Here is a 15,491-nt window from a genome sequence, read left to right as displayed (position 1 = left end):
TCTCCTTCTCCAAATTTTCCTTATAAAAATCCTCTTAGCTTTAGGTCCAGCAGACATTTTCTCAACTGCTACTGTGGTCTTGCTGCTGGAAATTACAGGATCTTATTCCAGGGCCTGGTCCTTTTTCTGGCTTACATTCTCAATGGCTCCATAAAACCTTTATTTCAGCGATCCCTCAGTCTCAAGAATTTGGGGTTTAAAAAGATTATTTAAGACCACCTTTTCCTTAGCATAGTTTAAATTCTGACCTGGTCCAACACAATTGTGAATAGAAATAGCAGCCAGGTGCAGTGGTGCACACCTGTAATCCCAGCAGCTCAAGAGGCTGAGGCAGGAGGATCACAAGTTCAAAGTCAGTCTCAGCAACTTAGCAAGGCCCTAAAGCAACTCAGCGAGACCGACCTTGTCTCTAAATAAAATATAAAAAAATTTTTAAAAGGGATGGGGTTGTGGCTCAGTAGTTAAGTGCCCCTGGGTTCAATCCCTGGTATAAAAACAAACAAAATCCACAAATAGCATAAAAGATCCACGAAATGTATAATAAGAACTTGGGAAGGAAAAGGCAATTTCCAACTTAAAATATGGTTTGCAGGTGGAGGAGGGCCTTTAGTATTTCCAAGACAAATATATTTAAAACTCCTAGAAAAAACAAACACAAACATTTTCAATAAAAACCATTGATCTTTGTCTAGGACAGGAACAGGTTTCACAGGGTAGTGAAACCTAGTCCTATAAAAAGGGGAAGAAATGTGGAAGGTAAAGGGAAAAAAATGATATAAAATCATAATTTATGCTACTTCTGGCCATTATCACATCCACACATTCATTGGCACACTGAGCTCTGGGAATGCCACCCAGAGACACAAATTCTAAGGAGTAAATACTTGTCCAGGTTGGGCATTTACAAACCTGTCCTAGCTTAATTCCTATCCTGGCCCTTTTAAGAATTAACACCCCAGACTCCTACCCTCCCCAGTCTCAGACTCGCCGCCAGGCATATGCCAGCCTATGGCTCAACTGCTCTTTTTCACACCAGGCAGCAAAATTTCCACTTAACCCAAAAAAACGTGGCATCTGGTTCCCAAATGCCATTCCAAGTAGAAATTTGAAACAGGTTAAGAGGTTCAAAAGTAGTCGATACCCCTAAGAGTGACCTCCCTGATCACAGCCAAGACTGGGCAGGATACAGAGAGCTCACGCTAAATCAAGGTCCAGCTCCGGACTTCACCTCCAGGGCTCCCTTCTGTCCCTTTGTTCTCTGCTTTCCTCCTTGTTCCATACCCGGAGTCTCTTCTCCGTTCATGCACCCTCAAGATACAATCCGAGTTGATTATCTCTAGATCCTCCCCCAACGCTGCATGCTACATCAGTCATCCTGAGCTCTCTGCATTGGCCAAGCTTTCTGGGACCTCACATATCAGGAAGGTCCTGTACCCATATCCCCTGCTCAACAAGGAGGGAAGATAGAAAAAAGAACTGTTGTCTCAGAAAGTCATCACTTCAGAAAAGGGAAATCAATAGAAGCTACTGAATAGACTGGAGAGCCTCTGGAGGAGAGCAGCCTTAAGTTCTGAGGGGGAAAGATGAAAGGATGAAAAGCACACAATGCCCTCTAGGGCACTTGTTGGCATTTGTGCAGTGGGTGCCCCAGGTCGGGAAGCCAGCCTAGCTGATGGCATCAGGACCTGCCTTTGCTGTCTTGCCAGGATGCAGCTACAAAAAGAGCCAGGCAAGCAGTCGGACACTGCAAGACACAGACTTTTCCCTACTTTGTTACTTTTTAATTTGGTGTTGAAGGGTCAGCTGTTAAGAGTTCCCACCTCATAAATGACTTTATTTGCTGAAGTAGGATCTATAAAATACACAGCTTTTGTAAGACAAATATGGTGAATTTTAAGCATACTTTCATATGCCAACCAGTCTAATATAGATGGTTAATTTCTTAATGCAATTACTTTACAAGTAGAAAATGTCACTGAAAAATACCTACATTCATTCATTGGTCTTCCTTCTTCAAATATATTAATCAGAACTTTGCATTTGGGGTTGGGGGCAGTTTATTTGGTGCTGGGATCAAATCCAGGACCCCTCACATGCTAGCAATTGAGTTATATCCCCAGTCCTAGGTTTTATTTATTTTTTTAATCATTATAATTATGCTTCAACATAAAACCAATCCACAGAATGTATACTTTTCTTTCTGTTTTGGTGCTAGAAACTGAACCGAGGAGCCTATGCCCATGTGAAGCATGCACTCTACCACTGAGCTTTACCCCAGCCCCTGTATTTTCAAGTAATGAAAGGGACACTTAAAAGGACAGTAGAATCAGAATAAGCTCAACACATCTATGTTTCGGTGGAGTGATGCTACAGAATTTGGGCTCTTGCTTGTTCAGATATTCATTCAATAAATACTGGCCTCCCCATTAACTGCAAGGTAGTGTATACCCTTGATGTCCCAAGTCCAAGGAAGCACTGGGATTTACCTCTGACCTCCAAGTCTGCATTCTAAAAGAGGGAAGCATGGGGGAAAACAATACAGAGTAGCACTGACTTCCCACCCAAGGAGGGGGACAGACACCTGGTGTAGCAAGGCTCACTCCTGCTGAAACACAGGCACAGACAAAATGCCAGAAGTGTTTAAAAAAAAAAAAAAAAATTGCAGCACAATGAGATAAGGTAAGGAGGGAAATTCCAGTTTCTTGCTATACCTGTTCTAATTCTATAAACCTCTCCTCAGAGCCAACAATGTCTTCCTGTTGTTTGATTCAACTTTACTTCCCTCTAATTTAAGCCCATTTCCTCTGAGCATATAATTAATCAGTGTCCTCTTTGTATGAACCCCTTTGTTGGGAAAAGTTTTAGTTGTCTTTCACTACACTTTGAGTTGGGCAATGAATATCACTCCTTTATTTTTTCCTTGTATATTTTAAAAAGCAGCATCTCAGAAACACAACCTATATAGTACCTGTTCTTATTGTCTTCTAAATCAGAACTACCTACGGGTAATAGCATATCATCTTTGTTCTGAAATTTTTCCTTTGAGTCTCTTTCAGAATGGGTCTTGCTCTGCAAGGGGAAAAGCTCTAAGCTGATACTGATTTTAGGTGCCTGTTTAGGCCCAGGTGGGAGGTCCTTGGCACCAATAACAAAGTTAGAAGTCTAATCATAAAATGTTTTTTCTTCGTATTGAGGAAATGAGCACTGCTATTAACTGCTTTCCAGGGTTTCTGCTTTCTTTTTCAAAAAGCCTTTGCTGATCATTTGCATTAATATTATGCTAATAAAAGTAAGGGGATGCTAACTAATTCTATCTCTTCCTAGTAACTAAGGATCAGAGAGATAATTTGCATGTTTTCTTGATTGGAGTGAATTGGCATTTAAACACTCATTGTCCTCATTTTTTTTTTTTTTTAATAATAATAATACATGTTGGGCCAGGCTGACAGAAGTAATTTCTCCAGAGGAACCATCTAAAACCCAAGTATTTCAAGAGACATTTTGCTTCTAAGTATGCATCTCAAATGACAAGGATGCGCATTCAAACACAGGGCAGCCATCTGCATCACAAATACATTTCGGTTCTTCTCTGCAGAAGGAATTCATTTACTGTTGAAGGCCATTCACTTCCACTTTGGAGTGCTTATTCCTCAAAAAGCTTCCAAGTATTGTGAGAACAATGATTAAAAGAGGATCTTTCCATCTGTGCTGCATTAGTCTGCAAGACAGCCCCTCCTGCAGAAACATTTTTTTTTGCATAATTCATTGTGCCATTTTTAACCCTAATCAGAGTGCAATAAGCAATTGATGGACTGCGCCTGGGAAGAGACGTTTATTAGCGGCCTCCTTCGCATTCACCTAATCCTCACTTGAGGCTACTCTCCTTGAATCACAGCATATGCACCCACATCTTACTTCCTGTAGGTTCTGATTCACACCTTACTCATATCTTCCTTAGCCCATTCTAATGTCCCAAGACAGTCATTCATTCATTCATTTATGCACGAGGGGCTGGAGATGGAACCCAGGGCCTTGTGTATGTCAAGCAACTGCTCTACCACTAGCTCCACCCTCCAGCCCCACACTAGAAAGAATATTTCCTATGTTATGATCAGCATAGTTAGGGAAAGAAGATTCTACTGGGAGACAAAAGAATTTGGCCTATCTCCAGTTCAGTTTTTCATGTGTGAGCATGACGGAAACATTCATCCTCCAAAGGAAGGACAATAGCTCAAGTCTCTTCCTGGTCTAAAAATTATATAACTCAAATCTGTTAACACTGACTTTTCACCTTCAAAGCCTCAATTCAGCCCGCCACTTTGCCCGAGAGCTGTGCTTCTCAAAGGACAAGCCAAGGTGGCAGAGAAGGGCTTCTCTGAGTTTCCATCAACCCCTCAACAGCTTTGTCTTGATCTGTTTGTTACTTAAAGATCCACTTAAGAATGCACTGGAAAAGGAATCCATGATTACAGAAAATTGAAAAAACTGCCTCAGGCACGAATTTTAAAAAAACTTTAAAGTGATAGACTCCTTAAGCTTTAAACACTGGAAAGCCAGGTAAGCGGAGACATGAAGGATGACATGCAACATATATGATCAGCAAAACTTTCTCAATCAGCAAAACTAATGAGAAACTAGGTGGGCAGCAGAGCAGAAGATGCGGATTGCAAGTCTTATCCTAATATGTAGCACTTTCCACTTCTAATTTTTCCTTAGGTCATAATAAAAATGTTTTGCGAGTTTTATATCTATAGGTAATGCCAACATTTGACATATGGCAATCGAAAAAAAAAAAATCACCTCAAAGACCAGTTGAAGAACTAAACTCACTGGTAGTATCTTCACATAAATTTACTTTTAAATCAATAACGCCTAAGAATGAAAACATAACTGAACAGTATATATTTGGCAGTCTTAGAAAGCACAATTAAAGGATAGTGGGAAACCTTTCTCAGTTTCAAATGCAAGGAATAAACTGTTATTTTAGAAGAGTGCCAGTCAACAGAAGTGAAAGGAGAATACAAAAGTAATTTGAAGTTTTCTAGTCATCACATTAAAAAAGTAAAAACGGATAAAAATCAATGCCAATAATATACCTTAACTCAATATAGCCAAAATAGCATCATTGCAACATGTAATGAATGTAAAAAATAATAAAATCCTTGATAGCATTCTAAGTTCTTAAAACTCCACATATCATTTACCCTTCCTTCAAAACTCAGTCTAGAACAACTCACTTCCAGTGCCCAACTGCCACAGGCAGCTTGGCTGGGGCTACTGCAGGGACAGAACAGCTGCAGACAGGACAAGGCTATGGAAAGGTTCTCCTCAGAAGACAACTGACATACACTTTGATATGTGCAACTGATATAATTTCCTCCTCCTGTGAACATATGAAAGTTAATGCTGTTTGTCTACAGAATATTTGGGTTTTTTTTTTTTTACTTGAGTAAACAAATATTGAGTGAAAACCAACTTTATCCCACAAGATGCTAAACATTAAAATACAGATATGTTTCAGATGAGGTCAGCCTACAATTTAGAAGGCAACAAAGATGTACAACTGCAACGCAATATTCTAAATGGTTGATGCATCGGAAGCACAGATCAGGGAGGTGACAAGCTCTGGCCAGGTGACTTTGCCCCAGGCAGGAACCTGAAGGCTGGTTAAGAGTCTGCTAGGTAGACTGTGATGGCATTCCTGGCAATGGTGACCACAGAAGCACAGACAGTGCGAGTCCAGAGAACTGTGAGCAGGATGAGGCAGGCGCACTGTTCTCTCAGTTCCAGGGGGGTACTGTCCTTGCCGGGCGGGGCAGAGAGGCACTTGGAAAAAACTCAAAATCTACAGGACCTTGTTGGTCATATGGAAAAACTTGGAACACAGGCAACTTAACAGTGGAAAGGTTTTAAACAAGCAAATGTCACAATCAAATTAGCATTTAGAAAGAACTCTAATAAGCAGACATATGGATTCTGAGACCAGAATGCTCTGGACCCAATCCCTGAGAGAGGAAAAAGATCTGAATGTATAGGGCACTGGTAGATTAGAAGTGGAACAATTCAAGAAGCTTTTCCCAAGCACACTCAAAATGCCTTAGTGACTATTATGGTTTGAATTTGGAATGTCCCCCAAAAGCTCATGTGTTGAAGGCTTGGCTTCCAATGCAGCAATGTTCAGAGGTGGGATTCTTGGGAAGCAGTTCAATAGTGAGGGCTCTGACCTCATCAATGGATTGAGCCACTACTGGATTAATAATCTGATGGAATTACTGGGAGGTGTTGGAAACTGTAGAAGCTGGAGCCTGGTTGAGGAAGCAGGTCACTGGAGTGTGCTCTGGAGGGTATTTCTTGTCCCTGGGCTCTCAATTTCTCTCTTTCACCTTCCTGGCCTCCATGAGATGAGCAGCTCTAGCTCCACCCTGTCTCACCAGAGGTCCACAGGAAAATCCAGCTGATCATGGAAATCTCAAACCATGAGCCAAAACTAAACCTTTCCCCCTTTTACCTTGTTTTTCTCAGGTATTTGTCACAACAATGAAAAGCTGACTAACACAGTTGACCAGTTAGATAAAGTAGAGGAAGGAAACAAGAAACAAAGATGATTCTATCATTTGTTCCCAGACAGGAGGGTTAGATGCAGTCACCACCTGGGAGTGGAAGAAAGGAGGAAAGAACAAGTTGACAGCATGTCAGTTTGGAACGACTGAATTTGAGACCTGAGAGACCTTTGCTATCCATAGTGTTTTCAATGAACCTCTTGAGACCCAGAAAACAATACCCTAAAGAATGGGGCTTTGGCTTGCTGAATGCCTGGAAATAAAGGAGAATCAAGGTCTCTGTGACCTTGTCTTACCTCCATTATCTTTCACCCTTCTTTTTCTCTGAAGCAGGAAGGGGCTTTTCCTAAAGTTTCCTTATCCACCTGAATGCTGGATCCTCTAGAAGATTCCCGAGATTAACTCACAGCAAAAACAAGAGTTGACACTACATCCAGATCCCAGGTGAACTCTGTCTTAAGCTATTGTCTGTTCTTCAGGTCCGTCCATCTCCCCTAAAACTTGTTTACTCCCCTTCTAAGAGGCCTACAGCCCTCACTTCCCTCTCCCTTATGAGGAGGGTCTGTAAGCTTCTAAATGTCACTGGGCTCTTGGGTCTCACTTCCTGTTATACCCCAGTGTGTGTATATGTCTGCATGGTTTTTCTCCTGTTAATCTTCCTCCTCTTGGGAAATTTCCTCCTCCCTACAGACCAAGAGCATCAGGCATCAAGGGCAGAATCTCAGCCCCCACCTCAGACTTGCTTAGTCTGCATTTAAACAATATCCTCAGGTGACTCCCGAGCACATTCAAGTCAGAGAAGAACTGTCCCAGGCATTTGAAAATCAATTTCAAGAACTCATGAAAGAGTTACTAGCTGGAAGATAAATTTTGCATTAGCATATACATGAGAGTTAAAAGGATAGGAGTGAAAAAGCTCAAAGAGAACAAGTTTACACAGGATAGAGGAATCTGCATGGTGTGGAGGAGGTCACCTGTGTGGAACTGAAATGAGAATCATCATAAAGGTAAACAGTGGCTCTCTGAGTAAGTATGTTACATAAAAACTAAACCAAGAAGAAAAGGCACAAGAAAAAAAGATATGAAACCTTTAAAACTAATGAAAAGAATCAAAAGGATGTATCCCCATGAAAGCTATAAAGAGCTTCCACTTGTGATTAAAACAAACTCATATTTCTCAATATCCAAGGATGCTGGACAATGAAAAAAAAATTAGATGTGAGCAGAGGCAGAAATTAATGAAAACTTTAAGTGGGATACAAAATGTCAATGTTTAGCTTGCCAATTTGTAAAATACTATTAAAATAAGTAAACAAAATATTTATAGTTGTTTTGATGACATTATAGATAATTTTTCTTATTCTTTCTCTTATATTGCTTCTTTTTTCTGATTATTAGTCAAAATGTACCACTTTTTTTCTTTAAGTGAGAAGCCAAAAAGGACACTCCTTTCTGGTGCAGAGCTAACCAAAGCTGGAAGCCCAGGCTCTAGGCTGGTGTTCCAGGGCCACCTGGCCTCAGGCAAGACATCTCACCTCTGCACACCACGGTCTCTGCAGCTGGAATGAACAAGATGTTCTCTTCTAACAGGATTCCCAGCTGTGACTCCATGATCCAAGTTGGCAGCAAGGTGAGGTTCATTCATCCCTCCAAACTGCCCCCTTGACAATAATGTAAAGACTGCATAGCTTTCATTCTCATGCTCCACCCAGCCCACCCCCACCTCCATCCCACCAGCTCACCCAGAAAATGGACTTTCCAGAAGCTTTGTTCAGAATCCCACTACTGCTTAGAGCTACTTTCAAGTCCACAAAGCAGCAGTCTGCGTCCTGTTTCCCAGGTGACGCTGTCATAGCTGCCCTGGGTTGCCACCACACACACCCACCACGGGAACCCAATGCCCTTGCAACCAAGAGCCCCTCCCGGCACCCATGCAAGCTGCTGCTCCCTGAGGCATGAGACCCTCTGCATGCTTCTTGCTTGATGCTAAATGATTAAAAACCACTGTGTATAATTACTAGTCCATGTAAAAGCCTTAAAATATATTTTTAAATGGCTTTACTGCAGGTCACAGAAGCAAAGGCAGCAAGAGCAAGCTGTGCTTTTATGTGGGGGCTAGTGCACATGAATACAAATATGGCAAAAGATCAAAGTGAGAGAAAAGGACAGGCTGCTCTTTCAGTGGTGCTGGCAGCCCAGTGTGAAGGGCCCATAGGGGCAGATGCCTGTTTCTCTGTTTCTCAGAACACTCAGCGCATACACACACTCTCCTTCTGAAGTGGGTGCAATTAGTCTATTGTCATCTTCTTGCCTTAAGTCATGCACCAATATGGATCTGGAGAGGTGTTTTGTTCTTCCCATGCAGAGGTCCTTCACATTAGCTGGTGAAAGCTACCACAGCATCGAGTCATAAATGCTTCCCTCTACAGCAAAGCTGCTGTCAGATGGCCTCCTTCAGTGATCCCAAATCCCACGTGCGAGTCTTCTTTCTGTAGTACTGCACAGAAGCCACACGCATATCTGTGCAGCCACACACACAGTCAGCTATTTAGTTAACACCAGGATATCCACGAGATTCACTGGTCTCTGCACCTTAATCAACTTGCACTGTTCAAATACAGAGACACACACTAGACTAAATCAGAGGTATGAATGAGGAACAGTACTGATTAACCCTGCCAACTTTTAATTCCAACATATCTCAATTGCTAATATGAGGTTTGAAAGGCTAAAATCTTCTGGGAAATGAGGAAAGTTCTCATGCTACATGTCAAATACAAAATTTAAGTTTTGATTATTTATACCACCTAGTTACTCTGTTATAAAAAAAAAAGCATTTGAAAATTCATCAAGAACTATAACAACTAGACTAGGAGGTAGTTACCATTATTACCCCCATTTTACAGATGGCATTTTCCCCATCTGTAGAATGGGGAAACTGAGGCAGAAAAATGAATCAATGCAGCCTGGACAGCCGGGATGCAACCCAGGCCAAGTGGACTGAAACCCATACCCTTATTTTGTGTAATTCAAAGTTCATAAATCTGTTATCCTTTCTGAGAACTCAAGTTATGATGAAATTTGGAATCAAAATGCCCCCAGAGATCATTACACGATGGGCTCACCAGAGGAAGCACAGCAACCACGTCGTGTTTACCAGTGTGCTCAAAAACATCAGTGATAGATACAAGCAATCTAATCCTTTTCTCTGACAACACAGGCTTTGTTCAGAGAGATAAGGAACCAGGTTCAAGTCCTGCATGAAATCCTCTGTGCCTTTTCTTGCCCATGCCTCAAAGCCCAGCTGGTAATTAATCAAATGTGAATATGGCAGAGTAGGAAAAATTGGCTAATTTTCTTAGTCACATCCAGGTAGTTAATACTCACACCAAACCTCTAAGAAGGTCTCTGGACTTGCATTCGGGAAACAGCCTAACCAAGTGCCCTCCATTAGGACAGATGGTATTAGGACAGAGAAAACACATAACTCTTCAGTGTTATCACTAGGGTCATAAAGAAAGGCAATAAATATCCTTTTATAGATCATTATTTTCCCTTTGTGAACTTTGACAGCCCAACCCACTGATCCTTGGGCTAGTCCAAAGAACAACTAACCACAGAGGTACCACTTCACATGTCCTCTAATATATTTGCATGTATTAAAATTAACTACTCCTTTGGAAAAAAATTGAGGGGGTACAGTACTGGGGATAGAACCCAGAACCTTCTGCATCCTAGGCAAATACTCTACCACTGAGCTGTACCCACCAGCCCTTTGTTTTAGACTTTATTGAGGCAGAGTCTCATCAAGTTGCTGAAGCTGACCTCCAACTTGTGATCCTCCTGCCTCAGCAACGGAGTAGCTGGGATTATAGGTAAGTGCTGCCACTCCCAGTGAAAAGGGTAGTTAATACATACCAAGGTCAACAGTCACAAATAGGAATCTGCCAGGGAGATCTGGCACTCTGAAGTGTTTTGTTTGGCCAGCAGCTTGTTTTTAGCATTTTTCCATGGGTTTACCACATTTTTCTCTTGTAACGTGTTTCTCTGAGCAGGTAGCAGGGGGTGGGCAGGGCCGTGAGTGGCTCTAACCCCCACTGAAAAAGGGATATTTGTCCCAGTTTGCACCTGCCTGCCTAGATTTTGGACTATCCCTGTGAGAGTCATGGTCTCTGCTCTACTGTATTCATTTTCTTGCATTAAAATATCATGACTTACCATTTGAAACCTATCACAATGATTGACAAGTGAATTCTTCCATAAAATACATCTTACTTTTTCAGGAAGAAAGGGAACACAACAGAGCATAGGGAGACAAGCCTGGACTGGGAAGCTGGTAGCTTGATTCAATCCATTCTCCCTTCAGTAAACGGCAGTATTACTTTGATCCAACTGTCTACTCTTAACAGATCTGGGTTGTTTCCTTACTGGTGAAATAGAAAAGTTGGACTGGCTACTAAATTTGTTTTTCTTTTTTTAATCCCCTTCAACTCAAGAGTGCTGAAAGATCCTTCTTACCCAAATCATGTAAAATTATGGAAAGTTTCTCAGGCAGAGGGACATCAGTGAAGAGGGGAACACAAGAGGTTGGGGTTGCAGAGATTATGAAACCTGGTATCATTTCCACAAGATCTTATGGCCAGTTATCAAAGCTCTGAACCCCAGTTTTCTCACATTCATTTCCTCAAAATGATTTATTGGACATTTACTACATGCCCAGCACATTCTAAATGCTAGGGGTTCAGAAGTGAACAAAACAGTCACTGCTCTCATGAAGCTTAGAGTGGCAAAGACATGGAAAATAAAAAGATTCGTAACTTGTCAGGAGGTGAGGAGTGCTATCAGAGTAAATCAGGTGGGTTAAGAGAAGGGATGGAGTTACAGATGGGAAGAGTCTACCTCTCTGACAAGATGGCACTTGAGTAGACTTGACTGAAGGTGGGGGAAGAGGAATAAATTCAACCACGCAGATTTTGGGGTATAGACTATTCCCAGCAAATATCCAGTCATTGTGAAAATTTGATGCGACAAGCAGAACCCCCGGCAGCCCTGTGCATGTCTTAGGAGTGGTGGCAAGCGCCTTTCCTCCAAACTCCTCATTCCCCACTCCATCTTCTAAACACCTGCTTTGCTTTGATTGGTATTGAGATCCACTCTCTACCAAACACACCAAAGTAAAGCTGACCGAGGATCAGTAATGCTTGACCTTGAATTCCACATTCTAACCCATAACAACCTACACCTGTCAAATCCTATCTGATAAGAGCCCAAATTTTACATTAACTCCTTTCAGAAAATCCTTACAAATAATCCTTCAAAATATACACAGAAGTTAATATTTATGATCTGCTGTCCTTGGAGGCGAGGAGAACTGAAGTGGTTAAGATGGCAGTCGGTCAGAAAAGCCTAGATCACAACCAACCCTATGTGTTGACTGCAGGACACTGACTGACCTACTTTGCCTCTGAGTCTCAGCTTTTTCATCTGTGAGCTGAGGACCTAAAAACATTACCTCCTTTCAGGGTGAGACTTGAGTGAGACTATGTACAAAACATATATGACATTCTTGGCCCAGAGGAAAGTACTCAAGGATATGCGTCCATTTGTATCAGGGTTTTTAATTACAAATTCCAAAAATTAACTCTGACTAGGCAGAAGAGAATTTTATTAAAAGCTTACTAAGTGGCTCCAGAATGTGCCACAAACCACATCCTGGAATGGACCCGGAGCCTCACAGAGCAGTAGATGCTGCTGCTCACACCAACGCCTACAGCAATGATCACTAGCCTCTTTTCAGTGTGTGTGGGGGGGGCGGGATTTACCTCCCAGCAAAACTAGGGAAGTAGATCATTCCCAGCACCAGAAATAGGTGCTTAGATGGGGATGACCAAAAGAACATGTGTCCAAGCACACCACTATGACAACACCCAGAATCCTCTGAAGCATCTACTACTTTTCTGTGACCTCTATCACTAAGAATTCTCCAGTGCTTTCTATGCAGCTGAGCCCCATCCTGGCGGCCCCCCTTCTGAAAAGCCTTCCAACAGGCACCCAGGGCTGCCTCCCTTCTCCAGTTAATGTTCCTACAAGACACTTAATTATAAGTGAGTAACATCCCAACTGCACATACCCATATGCACACAAATTCTTTTAAGAATAAGGGTAGAAATGAAAAACAAATGCATGGTGATAAATGACACTGCTGCATTGGCTAATCTTGTCATGTGTGTAGATCTCTTTCTGCAAATGAGGTTGTAGGGCCCTGTTGATGGGGAACACCATTTGCTCCTGTTCCAATCAGAAGCCTATTTCTTGCTCTTTCTTATTCATTCTCTCCTCTTTTAAATCCAGGATGAAGTATAGTTTTATATTGAGGGTCAGGGTCAGATATTTAATTCATCTATAAATATTCCTTTGTTAAGGAAAATAAATTCAAACCCTCATGCATAATGGAGAAACTGATCAGTGTTGATTAACTTCATGACATTGAAGTGCTTGCAAATTATTTCAAATTATTTTAAAACTCATTTTTACTCATTTTCAGATTTTAAAAAATAAATTCTCTTCCTACTCTAGAAAATGGGGAATCCTACCCCACCCCATGGGGGAAAAATGTTTTGTTTCCTTTTTTTAAACACCCAGGGAAGAACATTCCCATCTTGTGAGTAATGTTCTTCAATGTTTTCAAAAAATCATGGTAACATTTTCAGAACAGTGACAACTCAATACTCGCCAGGGATAGACAGAATTGAACGACAATCCCTATGGTTCATAAGCCTGAAGTTCTCTTTGCCTTTAACAAAGGCTTTCTGCACAAAACACGTAGACATCTGAAATAGTTGAAAACCTAAAATATTGGGGTTTGGCATCGGCCAGGTCTATGTGAGAAGATATATAGACATTCACATATCAAAATACATGATAAACCAAAAACACAAGAAATGTGTCAATATATCAAAATATTAAAAAAGTATGTATAAATATGATTCGAATATATATAATATATAAATATTTTTATTCACAGGTACCCACGGTGGAATTCCTCTCACAGATGGGTTCTCTTCCCCATGAGTAATGAACTCATTCAGGAAACATTTATTGGATCCAGTGTCTATTAGGGCATCATCTATTCTCCTCGGGTCAGGATCTGCCAAGCAGAAGGCAATAGATACATGAACAGCAAAGAGAAACTGACAAGAACCTCAGTGGTTCCCAGCAGGCTCCTGGCCAAGGGCGGGAGGCTGATAATGTCTGCCTGGGCTCCTGGCCAAGGGGAGGAAGGTTACTGGGCATTCAGAGAGATGCATGGACAAAGAGTTGAAAAACACAAAGGGAGAGGAGGGTGAGGAAGCAACGGGAAAGTAAGGGGAGGAAGCATCTCTGGGATCTTTTTCACCTTTCAGAGAGGGAAAGGAAGGACCTGAGCATCTATCAAGAGAATTAAAAATGGAGCGAGGCAAGAGGCTGACAAGGTTCCATCTCTTTCCCTCTGTACTGCAGAGGCCCTTGGAGATGCAAGGAGTCTGCCACTTAGAGATACAACTGGTATTTAAAGTTCCCTAGGTATAACCTGCCCTCCTTTTGGAATTATTATGAAAAAGCTTATCTAGTCTTGTTTGTATGCATCTCTCACTGCAATAGTTCTTCTCTGCAGAGAGAATGCTCTTTCTCAATCCAGGACATGATGCAAATCCACTGTCTCTAGCCATAATTCATTTCAAAATGACCTTTCTTTATTGAAGACAGTTATCACTGCCTAGGAAAAAACACGTGTAGTATAAATGCAGCATCTTCAATCATCAGTCCCCAAACTATTCGTTTATCGAAATAGTCATCAAAAAATATGTAAAAACATGCTATGGACTCAGTACCTCTCATCATCTCCAAAATTTCCCTCAAATATCAATGCAAACCATTCAGAGCAGTGAGTATAGGAGCAGCCTGGTCCCTTCAGTTCCTGGGTTCTACAGTCTGAGGTTCTAGACTCCATGAGCCTTGCACAGCATTCCTCCTCCTTCTCTGGCTCAGGCTCCACTCCCGTTTCTCTTTTGAGCACCTCCCTCTGATCTAACGGTACTAAGTTACCCAGACACTTCTCCTACCTCAAGAGCCTGGTCTCTACAGGTTCCACATTAACTAATGCGCTCCCTGCTTTCCTCCACCCTACACCACAGCGAACAGACCTTCCATGTGACCTCTAAACTCCTTCTGCATTGTGCACCAATCTGACTCACGTACTGAATGTCCCTTTCTTGACAGAGTGTGCTACTGCAGGGAGAACTGCAGATTTTTTGTTTTGTTTTGTTTTGTTGCGGCGGTGCTAGGGATTGAATCCAGGGCCTTGTGCTTGCAGGGCAAGTACTCTACCAACTGAGCTATATCCCTAGCCCGAACTGCAGGTTTTGAAACTCTGCAGTTAACTGGACGTAGAATTTTGGACAAACTAACCTCTTTGTATAGCCATTTATTTGTTAAATGAATAATAATACCTACCTTGCATGGTTAAGAGAATGGGAAATTATTTATATAAATAGATCAAATACAAGTTGAGCATCCCTAATCCAAAACTCTGAAATCTGAAACACATTAGTGCTCAAAAAATTTCAAATTTGAGGGCATTTCAGATTTTCAGTTTTGGGATTGGAGATGCCCAAGTTGTAACAGCTATGCAAATATTCTAAAATGCAAAAAAGTCCAAGAGCTGAAACAATTCTAGTCCAAAGCATTTCAGATAAGGAACACTCAACCTGGGCTACATGGCAGATGACACAATAAATAAGGATCACAATTCAAAAAAAAAAAAAAAAAACCAAAACAATGTGACTACCTCAAGTTTGGTGAAGAGACTATTACATGAGTGAACACACTCTGTGCCATGTGATCCTTGAGAGCAGATCCATTCCTTTCTCTCCTCTATGTACTGAGTATTCC

General features: G+C 41.5%; 1 protein-coding gene across 3 annotated transcripts in view; it reads right to left on the bottom strand.

The window, feature by feature from the left end:
- ARHGAP18 (Rho GTPase activating protein 18) overlaps positions 1-15,491 on the bottom strand; it is a 122,309-nt gene that overhangs the window by 68,929 nt on the left and 37,889 nt on the right. Inside the window, exon 1 of one of the 3 annotated variants that reach the window (XM_079148193.1) lies at positions 8,303-8,400. The exons of the other annotated variants lie outside the window; for them this stretch is intronic. The gene's annotated coding sequence lies outside the window, so the exon portion shown is untranslated. Of the gene's footprint in view, positions 1-8,302; positions 8,401-15,491 lie in introns of those variants that run through there. 3 annotated transcript variants of the gene reach the window in all.

Source organism: Sciurus vulgaris (genome assembly GCF_902686455.1).
Source record: "Sciurus vulgaris genome assembly, chromosome: 7".
Lineage (NCBI taxonomy): Eukaryota > Metazoa > Chordata > Mammalia > Rodentia > Sciuridae > Sciurus > Sciurus vulgaris.
This window is presented reverse-complemented; position numbering and strand designations above follow the sequence as displayed.